This window comes from Anolis sagrei, chromosome 6, assembly GCF_037176765.1.
Source record: "Anolis sagrei isolate rAnoSag1 chromosome 6, rAnoSag1.mat, whole genome shotgun sequence".
Lineage (NCBI taxonomy): Eukaryota > Metazoa > Chordata > Lepidosauria > Squamata > Dactyloidae > Anolis > Anolis sagrei.
Window position 1 is genome coordinate 19,691,975 of NC_090026.1, and position 18,885 is coordinate 19,710,859.

Sequence of the window (18,885 nt, forward strand, 5' to 3'; positions counted from 1 at the left end):
GGGGAAAAGTTTTAAGTTTTGGTTGATTAAAATATGCAAAACTTACTGAATATTTTCAGGTAGAAGTCTAGAAATTTTGCTCAAAAGCTACAATGTGAGCCAACCTATTAACGGGTAATTACTGCACCTTAATTCTTATTTTTAAAAAGAAACTATTGCCTTCTCTGACTGGAATGGCAGAAAGCGAGAGCTTAGCCCACGGGAGCTTAGCCCATCCTGGGGAAACCTAAAAGAAACTCTGACTCATCTGGCCTTTCTGAATGACTTAAGAGAAAAATAGTGGTGAAGGGGTGGCTGGTCCCTCGAAGTGGAACTGTGCTTTCTCTTTTCTGTAGAATGACCCTCGACTTATCCATGGGTCATATCAAAATCCATAATTTTGGCCTCATAACCTCCCCTCAACCTATATATAAGGTCAACATATACACAAATGTATGAAACCTGTAGTATGAGATGCATCTTTGATGGTTGACTATAGTTTTGTGTGTCTGTGTGTCTATCTCAGACATGGGTAAACTCCAGCCCTTCAGGTATTTTGGACTCCAACCCTCACATTTCCTAACAGCCTCAACCCCTTCCTGAGGTTGTTAGGAATTGTAGGAGATGAAGTCCAAAACACCTGGAGGGTCCAAGTTTGCCCATGCCTGGTCTATCTCCACTCTGGTTTGTAAATATGTTGGGTCATATCCTATCCTTGTTGTCTAGCTGTGGAGGATATAGAAACGTTGCTTAATTTCTTATTTCACTTACACTATAAATCTCTTTTCTCCTTATTATTTATTTTATTTATTTATTTACGTCACTTATATCCCGCCCATATCAGCCCGCAGGCGACTCAGGGCGGTCCTTAAACTTATCGTATAGCAATGTTTCTCCACCTTTTAAAAAACAGTTCCCTTTTAATGAACTTATCATCCAAATCATAATTTTGTTTGAAATTCATTCACTGAAATCAACCACTCAATTGCTTTATTTATGTTTCATCTTTTCCCCAAAGTGGGGTTAAAGAAGAGCTACAGAATAAAAAGAAATACGAGGAAAATCACACATAACTAAAACATTTGAAACATCACAATTAAAATGATATTAAAATATCTGTAGAATAAAAGATCATGTAAAACTTTAAAGGCATAGATTAAAAACAGTACAATCCTAAAACAGAAATTGTCAGAGTGAAAACTGGAAACAGCACTTTTGCACTTAATGGTTGTGTAGAAGGAGGCATTTCAGCAGGTACCAATTGTTACCTGATGTGTGACAAACAATGCCAGCTGAAATCCCCCCCCCCCCCCCTGCAGCTATTAAAATACAGGAATCATCTCCAGTTTTCATTCTAACAACCCTTTCCTCCAGGAAGCAAATCCCAATCTAGGAGCAGGCACTGAGAAGTCCATCATTTCCTGGGCAAGACTGAGACCTTCTGCAAGACCTTCTGCAAGATCTTAAGAGTTCAAGGAGGCTCATATGGGAACTCTCTCTCTTTAGAGCAGTGATTCTCAACCTGTGGGTCCCCATATGTTTTCATCTTCAACTCCCAGAAATCCTAACAGCTGGTAAACTGGCTGGGATTTCTGGGAGTTGTCGGCCAAAGCACCTAGGGACCCACAAGTTGAGAACCACTGCTTTAGTGAGTGTAGACATGGGATGTATAGGCTTTTATAGGTCCTAATATAAAAGCTGTAGAGGTGTGTTTCTCCACAACTCTCAAATCTTTACTCATCCATGGAAACCAATAGCCTGATCTTGGCCAAGTTACCTTAGGCAAGTCACACTCTCTCAGCCTCAGACAGAAGCACCCCCAAAAAAATCTTGCTAAGAAAACCCTGTGATAGGTTCTCCTTAGGGTCATCATAAAGCAGAAATGACTTCGAAGGCACACAACAAGAACCAGTTCATGACCTGCATATGAGAAAACAAATGCACAAAAAAGAAAACATTTCTCCATTTGGAAAACATTTTTTTGGTTGGGATATTGTTTTTGACACTAGGGGCATAGCCGACTTAGTGGAGATAAACGCTACCACTATTTTTGGAGATCTTTAAACAGAGATTGGATGGGCATTTCCTACGCGTGCTTTAGCTGTGTATTGCTACATGGCAAAGAGGTGAAACCTTCCATCTTGTGGTCCCTTCCAATGTTTATGATTCTACAATCTACTTTACACTGCAGTGTAATTCAGAGATAAGGGGAAATGATAGATGTTTTACTGTGCGTCATAGGATGATGCAGTAATCTGTGTTCTAAGAAAACAATAGACATAATTGGTTTTTTCCTGTTTTCCAAGTTTAAAATGATACCAAATATGTTTTTTAAACCACACACGCCTCCCTTGAAACTCTGACACACATTTACGGTACGGAGGGAGCACAAAGGAAAGGTTGAGAATCATCATCTTATACCTTCTCTTTCTTTCTCCTACTATCAGTATATTGGATAGTGGAATGTATTTTAAGCAGATACTAGGAGAAAATGTAGTTATCATTTAATAAGTCAGTGGTTCTCAACCTGTGGGTCCCCAGGTGTTTTGGCCTACAACTCCCAGAAATCCCAGCCAGTTTACCAGCTGTTAGGATTTCTGGGAGTTGAAGGACAAAACATCTGGGGACCCAAAGGTTGAGAGCCACTGTAATAACTGGTTATCTGTGGTCACTTTTAATGGTACGTATGCTTCTGGTGACTGTGAAAGTGGATTAAGTCAGTACAGGTTGAGCATCCTTTATCCAAAATGTCTGGGACTAGAAGTGTTTTTGATTTTGGATTTTTTTTCCAGATTGTGGAGTACTTGTGTTTACTTATACCTACATATATCTTGGAGCTGGGATCCAAGTCTAAACACCACATGATCCTTCATTGAAAACAGTGTGTATAAAATGGCCATCAGCTATGTATATAATGTCTATGTAGCCTGAGGGTCATGTTATACACAATATTTTTAAAATAACTGTGAGTGTATAACAAAACTTTAGTATATTAAAACTTTGGAAAGCAAAAGTGTCTCTACCCTAGACAATTGTAGATTCTTGAACAGTCCGAATAAAGAGTGGTCAACCTATACTAAGCAAAGTGGCAATCCATGGACTTGTGTTGGTGCATGAGTTATCAGTTGCTTGTCCATAGGAACCTCACATTAATGCCAGAAATAATTGTAGCTAATGGTTACACATATGGTACTAGTCTCTGGCACCATACTCTCCAGCTACCCTGATTTGGCTGGAACAGTCCCAATTAATCCCACTTTTTCAAATACTTTTAAAATGTCCCAGTGTAACCCACTTCCTTCTGGGCTTGTGCACGGATTCTGGCTTTTTCGGCTTGGTTGGATAGCTGTAATGGCAAGGGCCCAGCCATCACATTTTTTCATCTGTAACGGGATCACGTTGCAGCCAATAATGGCTCCTCCTCCCCTATTCATCATTACGTGGCGCGCAAAGAGGCTGTTATGTGCTGCTCACATAGGGCTTTCCTGTGAGCACTGCCTGTTGGGCCAATCAGAACAGAAGAATGCTGTGATGTGTCTTATGCAAGCTGTGTCTAGGAAAGGGTCCCAAGAGGGGTGCTTCCTTAACCCCATTCTTCAAACTCAGGCTCTCTTGAAAGAAAAGGGTCCCAAAAAGGATGCTTCATTTACCCTTTCTTCAAATCCAGACTCCCTTGAAAGGAAGATAGGAAAGGGTCCCAAAAAGGATGCTTCCTCAACCCCATTCTTCAAACCCAGACTCCCTTGAAGGGAAGAAGAAAAGAGTCCCAGGAAGGATGCTTACTCAATCCCATTCTCCAAACCTAGACTCCCTTGAAAGGAAGACAAGAAAGGGTCCCAGGAAGTATGCTTACTCAATCCCATTCTTCAAACCCAGATCCCCTTGAAAAAATATATGAAAGGGTCCCAGAAAGGATGCTTCCGTTCTTCAAACCAAGACTCCCTTGAAAGGAAGATAGGAAAGGCTCCCAGGAAGGATGCTTCCTCAACCCTGTTCTTCAAATCTAGACCCCTTGAAAGGAGGAAAGAAAGTGGTCCCAGGAAATATGCTTCCTTAACCCCGTTCTTCAAATCCAGACCCCCCTTGAAAGGAGGAAAGTAAGAAGTCCCAGGAAGGATGCTTCCTTAACCCTATTCTTCAAACCCATACTCCCTTGAAAGGAAGGTAGGATTCCAGGAACAGTTCCCCATTCCCACGAATGCACCAGATCTTTCTGGATATTTGGCTGCCTAGCCATAAACAGATGTTTCTATTAGCCAATTTTCGGGAAGCTCCCAAACTCTGGATCTGGGTACCCAATGAAATTTGGATACTAAAAACGGATCGGCCTCCAGCTGAATTGCACAAGTTGACTTCCTTCCATTCCACCCCTTAGAATTTATCTTATTTCCATGGCTGAAAAATGAGTTCAGAGTGGAAAAAGTAGTTTGTAGTCAACAGGAAGGAGAGAAAAAGAAAACCTCTTGTTCTTTGGTGTGGATTCAGGCAGAAAGAAAATTGCCCCTAGTTTGTGTTCTTTCTCACTGATATTTTGTGTTGTTTTGACTCTGCATTTTCTCATTTTCATGAGTGAAATGATGAAAAATTCTGCAGGACACCAACTTAAACTAGTTTTTAGGACGCACTTAACAAGCTACCAATTTCCTTGCTTGAATAAAAGAATAGATTAGCTCCAAGGTCATTCTAGCAAACTCTACAAGGGATATCTTGATCAGATTTTACAAACTAAAGATTTTGTTTAAGCACCAAGCTGGAAACACAGAACAGGGGTCTTTTGCTGATGTGAGCACAGATCAGGGATATCATTTAAATCAGAGCCATGGTGGCACAATGGGTTAAACCCTTGTGCCGACTGAACTGCTGACCTGAAGGTCGGCAGTTCGACTCCACAAGATAGGGTAAGCTCCCGCCTGTCAGCTCCAGCTTCCCGTGCGGGGACATGAGAGAAGCCTCTCACAGGATGATAATGCATCCGGGTGTCCCCTGGGCAACATCTCTGCAGACGGCCATTTCTCTCACACCAGAAGTGACTTGCAGTTTCTCAACTCTCTTCTGACACGATAAAAAAAATCTAAATCAGAGCTTCTTAAACTTTTTCCACTCATGACCCTTGTCCACCTCTGAAATGTCTGTGTGACTCCAATTAAAGAGGGATAAAAATTAGGTTTCAAAGTCAAAAGTTACTGAAAATAAATCTGCATTTGCAAAGCTTGCTAATTTTCCTTTTTTGTGAGGAACATCTGAAACCTTTTCTGCAGAGTCCACTGAAAACATCGCACATTATTGCAAACAGATTTGTGTGAATGCGTTCAGAAACCTTTTACTGTATCCAATCTTTTGTGACCCCCAACATTGAGTTAAGGGAATCCCATTTGGGGTTGGGATCCACAGTTTAAGAAGCCATGATCGAAATTCCCAGATATTTTCCCCACTCATTGCACACACTACCCTCTCCTGGCTTTATTTGCTTTGCCCTTACAGGTCGAGTATGCCATATCTCTAAACATAATGAGATACCTTGCAGAGAGGACCCAATCTAAATATGAAATTCATTTATGTTTCATATAAACCTTACACGCATGGCTGCGTGGTAGTTTCCTACAACCTTTTAAACACTTTTGTGCATGAAACACTGTCTAAACATGAAACTCATGACTGAAAGATAATTTCATATACAGGCAGTCCACAAGTTACGAATAAGATAGGTTGTTGTAGGTTTTTTCGGGCTATATGGCCATGTTCTAGAGGCATTCTCTCCTGCCGTTTCGCCTGCATCTATGGCAAGCATCCTCAGCGGTAGTGAGGTCTGTTGGAACTAGGAAAATGGGTTTATATATCTGTGGAAAGACCAGGGTGGGACAAAGGACTCTTGTCTACTGGAGCTAGGTGTGAATGTTTCAACTGACCACCTTGATTAGCATTTGATAGCCTGGAAGTGCCTGGGGCAATCTTTTGTTGAGAGGTGATTAGATGTCCTTGATTGTTTCCTCTCTGTTGTTTTGCTGTTGAAATTTTAGAGTTTTTTTTAATACTGGTAGCCAGATTTTGTTCATTTTTAATCACCTCTCAACATCTAATCACCTCTCAACAAAAGATTGCCCCAGGCACTGCCAGGCCATCAAATGCTAATCAAGATGGTCAGTTGAAACATTCACACCTAGCTCCAGTAGACAAGAGTCCTTTGTCCCACCCTGGTCTTTCCACAGATATATAAACCCATTTTCCTAGTTCCAACAGACCTCACTACCGCTGAGGATGCTTGCCATAGATGCAGGCGAAACGTCAGGAGAGAATGCCTCTAGAACATGGCCATATAGCCCAAAAAAACCTACAACAACCCAGTGATTTTGGCCATGAAAACCTTCGACAATACATTGAACAAGATAGGTTTTGTAGGTTTGTTCTTAAGTTGAATTTGTATATAAATTAGAATAGGTACATTTTTTTAAGTGAAGCTCTATCTAAATATATAATTTTTCAATCTTTGGATATCATAAGGAAGGGTTAACACCCCTGTAGTGTTTGTTTTGCTTTCTGTGCCCCTGTTGAGAAGATTTCACCTCACTTTCTGTCCCTGTGATAATTGGAATTTGAAAATTTGGCTTGTTGTGGAAACAAGAATTGGTATTTATTTGTCGTGTCAGGGCAACCAGTCAATTGTATTACATTTCTAACGGAACAAAACAAAGAAACAGACAAAACACAAAATTTGCAAGTTTGGTAGTTGATTAAATGTCCTTTGACCAGTATCAGCAACAAGAATTGGTGATCATATTTCAGTGGCGACACCTTTTCTCTGATAACTCTTTCAGGAGTGGATTTCCCTTGTGAGGGGTAATTTCTCCCATTTCCTGTTGTATCACCCCATTCTTAATTATGAGTCATTTGTACATCGGATATTTGTAACTTGGGGGCTGCCTGTAATACTTTCAATAATTTTGTGCATGAAACAAAGCTTGCGCTTATTGAACCATCCTAAAGCAAAGGTGTCACTCTCTCAGCTACTCGGTTGGTCCGCACTGCCATATATTCCACTTCAAAAAAGATACATGTGGGATTTTATTCAGCTGTGTGCAAGGGGCCTGAGATACTCTTCCTTTCTTTGAGTGACCTGGCCTCCATCTTATTTATTTTATTTATTGATTTCCTATATTTATACCCCGCCCTTCTCCCCCCGAAAGGGGACTCAGGGCGGCCTAACGAAAGCATCATACGATGCTAGCATCATAAAAACAACCACAGTACAATCAAAATATTAAAAATTAAAACAAAAATCAGAACAATTAATTAAGACACATCCATTAAAATCGAAATCCAAAAACTAGTCCGGGTCAATTCATTGCCATAAGTTGTGTGACCTTCTTCCACTTGCTGCTCACTGATCAAATGCTTGGTCCCATAACCAGGTCTTGATTTTCCTTCTAAAAGACAAGAGGGAGGTGGACAATCTGATATCTCTAGAGAGGGCGTTCCATAAGCAGGGGGCCACTGTTGTGAAGGCCCTGCCTCTCGTCCCTATGGAGCTTTGCCTCAGACCTATTAAATCAACTAAAACAAAAGCCCCACCTTCACCTCCAGAACCTGCTTCCAGAATATTTTCTTTCAGTATTTGGCAATCATAACAGGAAGGGAATGAGGACAAATTTTATTTATTTATTACAATGGTTACCATTTCTGAGGCTTTAAAGGGGTTTGCATGCATTGACTAGGACAAAGGCAGCCTAGAGTTTTAAAAAAATAGGTTCATGCTACTTTTCTCTTCACAGTGATACAAAATTATCTTTTTTTAAAAGTTTGTTTACATGTGTGTGTTTCCTGCTGAGTATATGTGTTTTAAAAAGATCTTCACGGGCAAGTTAAACATGAGCCAACAATGGGATGCAGCATCTTAAAAAGCCAATAGGATTTTGGCCCACAAAATAGGAGTATAGTGTCTAGATCCAGGGAAGTCATGCTACTCCTCTATTCTAGCTTGGTCAGACCAAGAATACTGTTTCCAAATCTGGGCACCTGAATTGAAGGGAGATGTTGACAAGCTGGAATGTGTCCAGAGAAAGGTGACTAAAATGATCAAGGGTCTGGAGAACAAGCCCTATGAGGAGCAGCTTAAAGAGCTGGGCTGGTTTAGCCTTCAGAAGAGAAGGCTGAGAGGAAACATGATGGAGGGCCATGTATAAATATGTGAGGGGAAGTCATAGGGAGGAGGGAACAAGCTTGTTTTCTGCTGCCCTGGAGACTAGGACATGAAACAATGGCATCAAGTAGATTCCACCTGAACATGAGGAAGAACTTCCTAACTGTGAGAGCTGTTCAGCAGTGGAACTCTCTGCCCTCAAGTGTGGTGGAGGCTCCTTCTTTCGAGGCTTTTAAACAGAGGCTGGATGACCACCTGTCTTGGGTTCTTTGAATGCAATGTTCCTGCTTCTTGGCAGGGGGTTGGACTGGATGGTCCACGGGGTCTCTTCCAACTCTATGATTCTACGTAAGATTGTATATTGAGCCTATTTTGAAGGTGGAGTTCAGCACTCTGGACAACTCCTTTAAAGTACCAGCTAAAATCTAGAATTGGTTTGCCTTCCTGATTAAATGAAGTCATCAGACATTATGAGTTTAAGGAAAACTGGATAAACCGGGGTTGGACTGGATGACCCATGAGGTCTCTTCCAGCTCTATGATTCTATGAAATCTATGTGTTTCCCAAATCTGTTTTTATTTTGGAAATATATAAAATAAGTCAGAAAAGAGACCCAAAGGCAGATAAAGCTTTACAAAGTACCTGAGGGTGGTTTTCCTGTTTTGTGTTGTTTTAACGAGGAAATACTAATGGATTAAGAAGAGAACACTTTTCCAAAGACAGCCTGCGGCTCAACTGGAAAGTAAACATACAAAATCTACTCCAGTCCTGGTCTCCTCATCTTTAACCTTCTATATCCCTATCCACCTTGGCTACCCATTCCCTTTCTCATCATATTATTTTATTTCTATGGAAGACAGAAAGATAAAAAGAGAGATTTTCCTATTATGTGTAGATTGAACATGTTGTACATCTGTGAAAGATACAAACTTGAATGTAAGTAATAATAATAATAATAATAATAATAATAATAATAATAACTTTATTTTTATACCCTGCCTCGATCTCCCCGAAGGGACTCAGGGCGACTTACATTCACAAGTAAGTTGCACAGGGAGGAGGGAGCAAGCTTGTTTTCTGCTGCCCTGGAGACTAGGACACGGAACAATGGCTTCAAACTACAAGAGAGGATATTCCATCTGAACATGAGGAAGAACTTCCTGACTGTGAGAGCTGTTCAGTAGTGGAACTCTCTGCCCCACAGCATGGTGGAGGCTCCTACTTTGGAAGCTTTTAAACAGAGGCTGGATGGCCATCTGTCAGGGGTGATTTGAATGCAATATACCTGCTTCTTGGCAGGGGGTTGGACAGGATGGCCCACGAGGTCTCTTCGAACAATTCAATGAAATTATTTGTAGATAAAGGTTTAGTCTGCACAATTTTTTTAAAAATGTTGGGCTTAAAATTACCTTCAGACTACATGTATAACAGTGTTTTTCAAACTGGGGGTCGGGACCCCTGGGAGTGGTCACAAGGAGAGTGTCAGAGAAATCACAGTATTTTCTGTTGGTCATAGGGGTTCATTGTGGGAAGTTTGGCCCAATTCTATCATTGGTGGGGTTCAGAATGCTCTTTGATTGTAGGTGAACTCTAAATCCTAGCAACTACAACTCCCAAATGTCAAGATCTATTTTCCCCAAACTCCACCAGTGTTCACATTTGGGCAGATTGAGTATTTGTGCAATCATTGTTTGTGTCCACAGTGCTCTCTGGATGTAGGTGAATTACAATTCGAAAACTCAAGGTCAATGCCTACCAAATCCTTCCAGTATTTTCTGTTATCCTGGGAGTTCTGTGTACCGAGTTAGGTTCAATTCCATCATTGGTGGAGTTCAGAATGCTTTTTGAACTATAAATCCCAACAACTACAACTCGCAAATGTCAAGGTCTATTTTCCCCAAACTCCACCAGTGTTCATATTTGGCCATATTGAGTATTTATGCCAAGTTTGGTCCAGAGCCACCATTGTTTGAGTCCACAGTGCTCTCTGGATGTAGGTGAACTACAATTCCCAATTCCATCATTGGTAGAGTTCAGAAAGCTCTTTGATTGTAGGCGAACTATAAATCCCAGCATCTACAATTCCCAAAAATCAATCCCCCTCAACTCCACCAGTGTGCAAATTTGGGCATACTGGGTATTTGTGCCAAATTTCATCCAGCGAATGAAAATACATCCTGCATATTAGATATTTACATTATGATTTATAACAGTAGCAAAATTACAGTTATGAAGTAGCAACACAAATAATTTTATTGTTGAAGGTCACCACAAAATGAGGATCTTTATTAAGGGATCGCAGCATTAGGAAGATTGAGAACCACTGACCTAAGGCATAAGGGCTGGAAGAGCCTTAACACACAACACACACTTGCAGGGCTGAAGTTTGCCCATGCCTGAGCTAGACTGATGCTCCGTACCAAGTTTGGTCCAGATCCATCATTGAGTCCACATTGCTCTCTGGATATAAGTGAACTCAAACTCCAAAACACAAGGTCAATGCCCACCAAACCCTTCCCGTATTTTCTCTTGGTCATGGGAGTTTTATGTGCCAAGTTTGATTCAATTCCATTGTTGGTGGAGTTCCGAATGCTCTTTGATTGTAGGTGAACTATAAATCCCAGCAACTACAACTCCCAAATGACAAAACCAACCCCCCCCCCCCCAATTCCACCAGTATTCAAATTTGGGCATATTGAGTATTTATGCCAAATTTGGTGCAGTGAATAAAAATACATCCTGCATATCAGATATTTACATTACGATTCATGCTAGTAGCAAAATTACAGTTTTGAAGTAACAACGGAAATAATTTTATGATCGGGGGTCACCGCAACATGAGCAACTGTATTAAGGGGTCACAGCATTAGGAAGGTTGAGAACAACTGATATATAAGGTGTACACGATACATAAATAAATGTCGTGTTTAGACTTGTATCTCATCTCCAGGATTTTGCAATATGTGCAAACACAGGTATTCCAAAATCTAAGGGAAAATCCAAAATCCTTCTGGTTGCGAGCATTTTGGATAAGGGATATTCATTCTGTATAAAGCTTCAAGGTTTATCATCAAGCTTTTTTTACTCTCTGTGCCTCATTCCTCTTCTGAAAATCGATGAGGCCTGACCTTCACACCACCTGTTTCAAAAAGGACACAAAACCCCCAGTGGCTTGGTAGAAAATTCAGAAGTCGGGGTTCTGAAGGACCCTTTTTGTGGTTTTATTCTTCGGTTTTCGGCTCCACACGGCCTCTCGGGAAGCCAAGAGTTGCAGCTCGTAGCCCCCCACCCACAGTGTCTGTTCTTTTGCTAGAGTGCCCCTGGTGGGTGGGAAGCAATTTGTCTTAACAGTATCCATGGATACCATTTATAAAATGTTGGTACCAGCTTTTCTCTCTCTCTCTCTTCCCCCCTCCCATCAATAGGAGCCTTGAGGCCTAGAGAATAACAGCTTGTAGAGATGCAAATTAATAGGATAGGCATGAACCAAAGTACTTCAGTTTGATGCCATCTTTCATGACCTTGGAGATACATTTGTAAATGGGGAACCTACCATTCTGCGGTGGATGACGGAAACATACAAGATAATCAAAAATATTCTGCCTGTATACTTTACAGTTATGATGGATGGATAACCAGTTCTGATTCAGATTGTGCATGACATTCAGATACCGATGCTGTTAGAGGGCCCTTCCACACAGCCATATAACCCAGAATATCAAGGCAGATAATCAACAATATTGACTTTGAACTGGGTTATCTGAGTCCACCTGCTGGCATAGCGGGTTAAACTGCTGAGCTGCTGAATTTGCTGACCAAATCAGAAGGGACTATCCCAATTATTGTCAAAGGCTTTCATGGCTGGGAATCACTGAGTTGTTGTAGGTTTTTCGGGCTATATTGCCATGTTCTAGAAGCAGGGGCGGCTCAACCCGTTACACAAAGTAAGCATTTGCAGTATAGTTGATTTAGCCCAGGGGCATTCTTGAGGTGCTCTTGGGGGGAAATAGGCCTTGACATATGCGAGTTGTAGTTACTGGGATGTATAGTTCACTTACAATCAAAGAGCATTCTGAACTCCATCAATGATGGAATTGAACCAAATATGGCACACAGAACTCCCACGACGAACAGAAAATATATATCAGTGATTGGTTGGGGGGGGGGGGGGCACCAAAATACTGTTTGAAATTACCTAGGGCCACCTCTATCTAGAAGCATTCTCTCCTGACGTTTCACCCGCATATGTGGCAAGCATCCTCAGAGGTTGTGAGGTCAGACCTCACAAACTCTGGGGATGCTTGCCACAGATGCAGGCAAAACGTCAGGAGAGAATGCTTCTAGAACATGGCCATACAGCCCAAAAAACCTACAACAACACAATCCCTATTAATTCTCTATCACCCCACTCTTTCAGTTTCTTTTAAAATGTTCCAGTTTCTCTCTCCCACTATTTCCCTTTGTCCTCAGCTTGCTTTCATTGCTGCAAACAGAGTTTAAGCACAAAAGTAGTTTGCACTCAATTAACTTAATGGGGGGGGGGGCTGGTGGTGCAGTGGGTTAAACCGCTGAGCTGCTGAACCTGCTGATTGAAAAGTTGGTGGTTCAAATCCAGGGAATGAGGTGAGCTTCCACTGTTGGCCCCAGTTTCTACCAACCTAGCAGTTTGAAAACATGCAAATTTAAGTAGTAGTAGGTACCGTTTCTGTAGGAAGGTAGCGGTGCTGCATGCAGTCATGCTTGCTATATGACCTTGGAGGTGTCTACAGATAACACCAGCTCTTCAGTTTAGAAATGGAGATGAGCACCACGTCCCAGAGTCGAACACGGCTAGACTTAATGACAGGGGAAACCTTTACCTTTTTATGTGAGTCCACACTACCACATAACCCAGTTCAAAGCAAATAATGTGTGTTTTTATATAACTGTGTGGAAAGGGCCTAACAGGGTTCATAACAAATCTATATCTTTTCTTTGCGATCAGTAGTTTCACTTACCGTACCTAATATCGACTGGTAAAATTACATTTTATGACCAGTCTGAATTTCCCTTTAGACAGTTTTTGTTTATTTCTTTTCAGCTGTTTCATACAATCCGCTCAGCCATTTTGTTTGATAAGTGAAAACTTTGCTTGGGAAAAGAAAAAGCTAAATGAATGAGCCGCTCACATCTGGATGTGAACCACGGAGACAGGAGAAAAGTGAAGGACAGATGGAGATTTGCACATCAATGAAAGAGCGGATGCAATCGAAGGAAGAATTAGACTCTGTGGAGGAGCAAAAGGTAGATAGGTAAATAGATAGCTGAGGCTTTATGAATGAATGAAGTGTAGGTTTTACAGTGACTGGACAGATAGGAAAAAATGAATGGATACCGTGATTAGGAAAGGGAGATCCACAGAGGGAAAATAAGGAATGTGTTTACCTAAAAAGGTGCATGTAGAGTTATTAATTAGTAGATGGGGTGATAGAATGTATTTAACTTGAGGGTATGTGAGTCATGGACAGAGTTGATTGACCTTATTATCCCGTCTTGTCCTAATGGACACTTAAGTGAGATCTGTTTGCTGTCTGTGTTTCCTTTACCCTGTGTCCAGCTACCATCAACATCACCATTAACAACAATAACAATATAATTTGCTGACCTATTATAATTTTTACATATTCCTATACACAGCCAATCTCAGGAGTAAAATTAATGCTGTAATCACAAGAACCAAGTCACTGAACTAGGATTTTGGACAAAAAAGAAACCCACAGATTTCCTTAATCCATTTTAGAGGTCATCTCTAACAGGCATGGGCAAACTTTGGCCCTCCAGGTGTTTTGGACTTCAACTCCCACAATTCCTAACAGCCGGTAGGCTGTTAGGAATTGTGGGAGTTGAAGTCCAAAACACCTGGAGGGCCAAAGTTTGCCCATGCCTGATCTATAAGTATACACAATGCAGGTCTCCATACCACAGGTATTAATTCAAATACCTTTCTTAACTGAAAATTACAATTTTTACATATTCCTGCATACAGACAAATCAGACCAAAAGATAATCACTGAGTAAAATCAGTACTGTAATCACAACAAGAACCAAGACGTCGAAATAGAATTTTAGACACACAAAACCCCCTTCCAGACTCCTCCAACCTCATTTTAAGTATATACAATGCAGGTCCTTGTATTACAGGTCTTTGTATTACAGGTTTCCAATAGAAAGATCTTACAGGGTACCCCATGCTCTTTTCCTTCTCTTTCTCGTCCACTTTCTAGTGTCAATTGCATCAGCAGACAGACGTACATGCTGCAGTCAAAAGCAATTCATGAGTGCCCATTTGAATAGAGGATCTGTAAAGTATTGAGGATTGAAACCCATCTTAAGCAGTTGTGTCTCAATCTCTGGCCTTCTGGACTGGATGATAAAGCATCCCAATAGAATCCAGAAGTCCTGCAGTTCACACAACAGGAGACCCGGGATGTTTGGCCCTTAGTTTTACATGACTAAAATCTGCATATTGCTGTTTTTTCTTCTTCAGGAGAACCTGCTGGCCCTCTGTTAGAAACCATTAGGGTGTATGTCAGTGGTTCTCAATCTTCCTAATGTCATGACCCCTTAATACAGTTCCTCATGTTGTGGTGATCCCCAACCATAAAATTATTTTCGTTGCTACTTCATAACTGTAAATATCTGATATACAGGATGTATTTTCATTCATTGGACTAAACTTGGCACAAATACCCAATACACCCAAATTTGAATATTGGTGGGATTGGTGGCAGATTGATTTTGTCATTTGGGAGTTGTAGTTGCTAGGATTTATAGTTCACCTACAATCAAAGAGCATTCTGAGCTTCACCAACGATGGAATTGAACCAAACTTGGCACACAGAACTCCCATGACCAACAGAAAATACTGGAAGGGTTTGGTGGGCATTGACCTTAAGTTTTGGAGTTGTAGTTCACCTACATCCAGAGAGCACTGTGGACTCAAACAATGATGGATCTGGACCAAACTTGGCATGAGTCATCAATATACCCAAATGTGAACACTGATGGAGTTCGAGGAAAATAGTCCTTGAAACTGGGAGTTGTAGTTGCTGGGATTTATAATTTACCTACAATCAAAAAGCATTCTGAACCCCTCCACCGATAGAATTGGGCCAAACTTCTCACACAGAATCCCATGACCAACAGAAAATACTGTGTTTTCTGATGGTGTTTGGTGACCCCTCTGACACCCCCCTTGTGACCCTGACCCCAAGGTTGAGACACATTGCTCTATTGCCTTCCTATAAAATCCAAGAATCCCTGATCTACAACAGCAGTCTTCATTCTTTTCCTATAGGAATCATAAACAAGGAATGATTCCTCATTTACCTTTTGCAAACAGCTGCCCTTCCAGGTACTTCCAGGTGCAGTCCTACCCCATTCTCCCAACATTTTATTAGTTTTTTCAAAGAAAAATATGTCAATGACAGACAGGGATGAGTCTGAACCTTGGAAGCCAAAACAACTTGTTGGGTGCATTACTCTTTTGTGGAATAGGGCCTTAACTTTGGCTGCCAAACTCTTTATAAAAGTGGAGGGAGCTGTGATCCCCCATTTCTGGACTAAGGCACATCCCTCCTTGTCAGGACACAAAATACCAGGCGGAACGGGCATCCAACTGGCAGTTCCATGCCTAGTTCAATCTCACATTCGGGCATCTCCCCTCCTGTGCTTGATTGCTTCCCTCCCTTCCTGCTGAATTCCCCATTCATTCAACAGCTGCTCCAACCAGCAGTTCTCTTCAGTCAGGCCAAAACCCCTGCAGCATCGTTGAAGATTTCCTCCAGCCCTGAACCCCCACAAGTCTTCTCAACCCATGCTGCCATTCCTAATCTGAGTGTCATTTTTATCCCCCTGGGTTCACAAAAAAGCCCCCACGAGAAAAAGAGAGAAAGGTTGGGAGGGAAGCAAAACCAATGCAGAAACCTGCCCAGCAGCATGCAATTTAATTTAATCCACCATCAATGTCTTCTCTCCCCATACTCCCCGACCCCATACATATACAAACATGTGTGCAAAGCATTAAAGGTAATGGGAATTCCACATATATTCAGAACAAGAAGAAGGAGGAGAGGAAATCCACATGAAGGGATATAAATATGTATGCTAATAGATCTGTTGCATTCAGGCTTTAGTAAAGACAGTTTGGAGGTGGTCACCATCACCATCGCCACCTGAACGAAGGCGAAAAAAGCAGTACCTGCAAGCAGGAATTCGTTCTAGCAAATCTAGTATGTTGGATTTATTAGTGCCTGAGATAGTGAATCCTGACACAGTTATAAAAACCTTCTCTTATAAATCACAGGCAAGTCCCCCCCAACACACACCACACATTGCTCCAATACATTGCCCCCAGTGCCTTGCACATACATCTTTTGCAGCATGAGAGAGAGAGAGAGAGAGATAGCAGGCTTACCTTAAAGCAATAACAACAACTACTATCAAAAAGGTCTGCTTTCCCAAAGGTGTCACACACTGGGGGAGGTGAGAGACGGCTTCTCTCGCTGTCCCCCCACCCGGCAGTGGGTTGTTGATGGCACCAGCCAGAGAAGATTCTGCGAAATGGCGTTTTATATCGAGGGGTATTTTGCTGTATAGGAGAGAGATGCTAGCATGCTGTTATTATGTCATTGGGAGAAACCATTGGAGGAAGGAGAGAAAAAAAGGAAGCAGCAGCAAACGAAAGAGGCTGGTTAAAGGAACGGAGAGGCATATGGGGTTGGGATGTGTGTATGTAGGGAAGGAGGGGTGGGGTGGGCTGTGTGATGCCAGAGCGTTGTTAGGCATTATGTGTGTGTGTATCTCTCGTTCTCTCTCTGCATTGGGTCACCACAGCATCCTGGAATGGGTAGCGGTGTGTGGTACAGATCTATCTCTCAAGCATTGCTATATCCAGAGTGTATGTGTTTCCATGCACACAATGAGGTGTCACTCAAGTGTTCTTGTGAACATGATGTTCAGTGGTTAGCGTTTGCTCTTCAGAGCTCCAGCCCCTAACCCCAACCCCAAAGTTATCATTTTACAAGATAATAGCTGTACCCGCCACGCATTGCTGTGGCCAACTTTCCATCCCTCTTTCTCTTCTTTCTTTCTCTTCCTTCCTTCGCTCACTCTTTCTTTCTTTCTTTCTTTCTTTCTTTCTTTCTTTCTCCCCTTCCTTCCTTCCTTCCTTCCTTCCTTCCTTCCTTCCTTCCTTCCTTCCTTCCTCCTTCCCTTTTTCCTTCTTTCTTTCTTTCTTTCTTTCTTTCTTTCTCTCCTTCTTTCCTTCTCTCCTCTTTCCCTTCCTTCTCTCCCAACTTTTATTTCCCTTCCTCTTCCTCCCCTTTCTTCCTTCTCTACCTATTCTGGGACTGCAATTCCCAGCAGTCCTCCTGATCGATCTACCTATCTACCTACCTATCTCTTAATCTATCTATCTGGAGGACTGCTGGGAGTTGTAGTCCAGGAATAGGAAATTGGAAATATGCAGGGATTGGGATGCTCTCAAAGAATCCAAGGAGAAGAAAGCTTGGAAGCAGTGCATTTGGATCCTCCTCCTCTCCTAGAGGGCCTGGTCTAGGGGATGCTGGGAGCTGTAGTCCAGAAGAGAGTATGGATATGCTATTGTGTGTTTTGTTTGCCAGGGGGAGTAGTTTTTGCACATGTGCTGTAGCATCTTTTTGCTTTTTAAGTCCCTTCCGCTATGTTTTTCAGTGTTTTTATGAGTGATGGTCACTCGTTGGCCTGATAGGTGTATTGTATCCAAATTTGGTGTCAATTCATCCAGTGGTTTTTGAGTTATGTTAATCCCAAAAACGAACATTACATATTTATTTATATAGATTCTGGTTGTGTTTACCTGTTTTTATGTATACTTATCCATGATTATCGATGTGGTGGAGGCTCCTTCTTTGGAGGCTTTTAGACAGAGCCTGGATTGGGGAGGCTCTGAATGCAATCCTCACTCAGCCATGACTGGGGAAGTCATTTTTTAACCTAATCTGCCTTCCAGAACTGTTGTGAAAAAAAAATACACAAATTGAAACTGCTTCGGTAAGGATCATTAGGATGCTTGGCAGGGGGTTGGACTGGATGGCCCACGAGGTCTCTTCCAACTCTATGATGCTATGATTATACATCCTAGTAAAAATTTCACTCACTCAAAGTATGCTCATGTACTTTGCATCAAAGAAATACATGAATGTGACCCATTGTGATTTGATGATGTGGGTTCCCTTGCTCAAGTTTCCATTGTTTATCACTGCACACAAACCTGGGCTTTTACCTAATGTTGTGTGTTAGATTGTGTGTAACACAATCTAAAGTTTGGAGCATGTTGTTACACTTGGAATTGTATGTTATCCCTCACTTTGATTAGTCTAGTGTGGATGTGTGTAGATCAGGCATGGGCAAACATTGGTCCTCCAGGTAGTTTGGACTTCAACTCCCACAATTCCTAACAGCCTCAGACCCCTTCCTTTTGCCCCTCAGCCTCTTAAGCGGCTGAGGGGCAAAAGGAAAGGGCCCGAGGCTGTTAGGAATTGTGGGAGTTGTAGTCCAAAATACCTGGAGGACCAATGTTTGCCCATGCCTGGTGTAGATGCTTTATTGAAGAGCCCGATTCATCCTTAAGATTTGTTGCATTCTATTTGTCTTTGTATTGCTAGTTGTGCGCTGACCATGGGTCACATCTGGCTTCCATGCTGCATTAAACACTCCTGTAAAATTTGAGAGTACGCATTATTAACATCCTA

At 41.8% G+C, this 18,885-nt stretch overlaps 1 protein-coding gene across 1 annotated transcript in view; it reads right to left on the minus strand.

Annotated features, from left to right (window-relative positions):
• The window catches only part of CACNG8 (calcium voltage-gated channel auxiliary subunit gamma 8), a 44,221-nt gene extending 27,203 nt beyond the window's left edge, over positions 1–17,018 (minus strand). The window contains exon 1 of the mRNA XM_060780419.2: positions 16,569–17,018. The gene's annotated coding sequence lies outside the window, so the exon portion shown is untranslated. The remainder of the gene's footprint in view (positions 1–16,568) is intronic.
• Positions 17,019–18,885: the final 1,867 nt, after the last annotated feature.